The sequence below is a fragment of the Salvia miltiorrhiza genome, chromosome 1 (genome assembly GCF_028751815.1).
Source record: "Salvia miltiorrhiza cultivar Shanhuang (shh) chromosome 1, IMPLAD_Smil_shh, whole genome shotgun sequence".
NCBI classification, from domain to species: Eukaryota; Viridiplantae; Streptophyta; class Magnoliopsida; order Lamiales; family Lamiaceae; genus Salvia; species Salvia miltiorrhiza.
In genome coordinates this window covers 29,747,356-29,751,678 of record NC_080387.1, presented here as the reverse complement: position 1 = coordinate 29,751,678, position 4,323 = coordinate 29,747,356, and the positions used below count along the sequence as shown (strand labels likewise).

At 28.7% G+C, this 4,323-nt stretch overlaps 1 non-coding gene across 1 annotated transcript; it reads right to left on the bottom strand.

Annotated features, from left to right (window-relative positions):
• Positions 1-2,903: 2,903 nt before the first annotated feature.
• TRNAE-UUC (transfer RNA glutamic acid (anticodon UUC)) lies at positions 2,904-2,975 on the bottom strand. Its single transcript has one exon. It is a non-coding gene; the product is annotated as a tRNA-Glu (tRNA).
• Positions 2,976-4,323: the final 1,348 nt, after the last annotated feature.

Below are 4,323 nucleotides of genomic sequence, written 5' to 3'. Positions count from 1 at the left end.
TTTTTTCAGTTATTATCTTTTTTTTATTATCTATATATTATATAAAAGAGCAGTATAACGGCTATTTTTTCCCACCAAAATTTCTCTCTCCTCATTTTTCTTTTTTATTTTAATTCTTTTATAAAAAATCGTCAACTTTGATTAATAAAAAGATATTCAACATGGATGTTAAATTAAAGATAACGAAAAGATCTTTAATTTGATATAAATATTATAAAAAATAAATTTAAAGCGAATAAGTTATTATCAATTAAAGTTACAAAAATATTTTTTTTCTCTCTCATCTTTTATCTCTCCTTTCCCTTTCATAATTTCTTTTAATTATCAATGAAAATCAATTAATTGGTAATTGAAAATACAAAATTGAAAATTTATATATTTTCGAAGTCATGTTTTTTTATTGAATTTCAATTTTATATTTACATTTATTTGTAACATCCCAAATATTTAGATTTAGTGCTCGTTTGGTTCAAGTAGAGGAATGGAAAGGGAATGGAATCAAATAAAGGAGTGGAATGGTAACAATAACCATTACTTTTATTGAGTGTTTGGTTTAACAATGGAAATGAATCATTAGTAAGGGAATCCCTTTCTTTTGTTTCCCCTCTATTTTGAGGGGTAACAAATTGGGTGATTGGGTTACCCTTAAGTAAGGGTAATGATTATCTCATTACCCAAACCAAACAACAAGTAATGGATTCAATTACTTGATTCCCTTTCCAACCTCTAAAAACACCCAACCAAACGTGGGCTTACTATATAAGTTTAATTATTAGTATTTTTCTTGTTTAGCTTATTATTATTATTTTTAGATAATTACATGATATATATATATATATATATATATATATATATATATATATATATATATATATGCACCATTAATTTTATCTAGATTATTATTATTATTATTATTATTATTAGTATTATTTTTGTTTCCTATTAGAACTAGAACTCTTTAAAGACTAGTATAAATATGAGATCAATTTTCAAACCCTAAAAATCACACGCAAGAAATATTTTCGACAGTTCTCATCTTTTAGTTGTTATCTGTCTTCATCCCTTTCGGTAAGTCTTTAAATTTGTTTTCAATAAACTGTAGTATTTTATTTTTGTTACATACGAACAAAACAAGGAGAGTAATAAAGTGAAGTTTATGTTCTAATTGGTAATGATGATAGTTCAGTTTACCCTTTCCTTTCTTTTGATTTTGTTATGATTTCAAAGTTGTATTAAATATGTGATGTAATATTAATTTACTTGTTAACATTAGTTCTTTTATTTTCTTTCATTATTTTTTAAATCACAACAAAAGTGGCGGCTACTCTTTTTAACTAAGAATTGTTATTTGTCATTTCTTGTAAACTCATTTAATAACAGTAGTTGCGAGTTTAGATTAAGTGATTTAGTTCTATAATAATTTGTATAATAATTTCTCCAATTACAAAACTCGTTTAATTCTTAAAGTTTTCATAAGATTAGTATGTCTGTAGAACTTTTATCTTTTCCTATAATCACATATATACATACAATTACATAGATTTGAGATAGAATTTCATTAATACTTAAGCCTGGATTATTAATTTGAACTTAGGTTAATATTGAATTAATATTGGATAGGGTTTAATTTTTTTTACTCATTTAGACTAATAATATTAATGATCTTACGAGAATAAGTTTCTAAGATTTAAATTATTATTATTTTAGTTCATTGTTTAGGCCCTTATATGCTACTATTATTTGATTTTTATGTGATTAGGTGCGGTGCATTTAAGTTTTTCATTCCGGAACTTTATTGTCTACGACATTAAGGTGAGGGATTTTACGCTTATTCATATGGTTATATATGTTTTTATTATCGCGTTTGATGACTTGTTTACGTGCATCCTTAACAATGTTGTTATGTGCGATCATGGGACCTAAGCCATTGATCTATGTTATGTGCGCGATCATGGGACCTAAGCCATTGATTTATGTTATGTGCGATCATGGGACCTAAGCCATTGATCTATATTATGTGCGATCATGGGACCTAAGCCATTGATCTATGTTATGTGCGATCATGGGACCTAAGCCATTGATCGATCATGGGACCTAAGCCATTGATCTATTTATGTGTTTGGTCATGGGACTTAAGCCATCGACTCAAACTATGATTATGTTTGTCAAGGGGCTCCGGTCTCTTGGCGTATGTTTGCAAGTATGATAATGTGATTTAATTATATATGTGACATATATGAATATTTTGTTATGTTCCTCACTGAGTATATTTTCAATATGCTCACCCCTTATCTTCTCAGTTTTGCAGTATTAGAGTCGAGGTGGCCATGGAAGTCGAGAATGACTAGAGATTTAGTATTTCCATAGAAATTTAAGTTGAAACATGTTACTTTTTAGTTTATCATTTTATTTCATGTTACTACTTTAGTTTTGATAAGTTGATTTTATTGGTTTAAACTTTTATAATTCAAAAAAATTTATTTTTATAGTTTTCAAAGATTTTATATTGAAAAGTTTATGAAAATTGGGGCGTCACATATTTATGTTTAAATTATATATATTTAATATACATATTTATTTATTTAAAATATCGTTTAGTTTCCATACTGATCGTGCATCGCACGAGTGGCCGTGTGCTAGTACAATATAAATTTTCAATTGAATTTGAATACTCTGTATTTTTTTTTGTATCACTTAAATACACTTATAAAATTCTATAGCACTACTATTATTTATTATAACTACATAAAAATAATTGGACCATGCGTAAAATAGCAGTAATAATAATATAATATAATACCTTCGCACTTCACTTTTACCTTTTACTACTATTTTTTAAAAATTTAAGTTTATGTAAGAACTGATTGAAACAAAGTAAATTATTTAGTTGACAAAAACAAAAATTCCGTTGCCGGGAATCGAACCCGGGTCTCCTGGGTGAAAGCCAGATATCCTAACCGCTGGACGACAACGGATTAGTGAACGATTAAATGAAATTAATTATAATGTCTAATTTTAAGGATAATAATTTTTTTAAGGATAATAAGAATTAAGAAAATAAGATGTACTACTAGTATTTAAACTGCTCAAAGAAATTTAAAATATTCTAATCCGAGTTTAAGAAGTACTCCATCCGTCCGCGATATCATTTCCACATTTGTCATTTTAGTTCGTCCGCGATATCGTTTTCACTTTCATTTATAGTTATAGGGTCCACATAACACTTTATTCTCTTAACCTTATATTTTCATCAAAAAGTGCCTTTATTGTGGGGCCCAAACTCCACTCACTATAATATCCACTATTATCTACTACTCCATTTATCCATGAAATAATTTCCTATCTTTCCTTTTTAGGAGGTCTACAAAAAAACTTCCTATTTATTTTTGGACTATACTCCGCAATTTATAATTACTTATTTTTCACTTTTTCACAACTCTCAATATTAATTATAACACATTTTCACCACTCTCAATACACTCAACAACTTTTTCTCTACTGTCAATACACTCAACAACTTTTTTCTTCAAACTCGTGTCACTCCCTCCTACGAAGTTCTTTCATGGACGGAGGGAATACTATCCACCACTTTTCTTAAAACCCGCGCTGTTCACAATGTGGAAACGATATCACGGACGGAGGGAGTATTTTTTTTTCAACGATAATAATTTTCCTAGTTCCCACAAACATGTTGTGTCATATATATATATATATATATATATATATATATATATATATATAGGGTCAGCTTCAATGGAGACCACTTCCCTATATAGATAATAGAGACTAAATCAGAGCCATTGATCTCACCAAAATCAATGAATCAGATTAATCCGAATTCTTCAAGTTTAGGAAATCCCGTAAATTCCTCATTTTACAATTCTGGGAACCAACGAACATTATTATGAACTTACGAACATACAACCAGAGGGCTTAGCCCACTGGCCACCGGGTCCTCACTTAAGTGAAGTGACCCGGGTTCGATCCCTCTTGGGAGCGAATTGGAGATTGGAGATATAAGGTGGATTTGGTGAATGGAGAGATAAGGTGGTTCTTGGAGTGGATGGGGAACTAATTACTAACATCTAACATGACTTTGACCGATCAAAAAAAAAATAAAAAAAAATAAAAAAAATAAATGAACTTACGAACATACTATGTTCGTATAAAAACAAATGAACATACAAATAAACATATTTATGTTCGTAAGTTCATAATAATGTTCGTTGGTTCCCAGAATTGAAAAATGAGGAATTTACTGGATTTCCTAAACTTGAAGAATTTAAGATGAATCTGATTCATTGATTTCGATGAGATCAATGA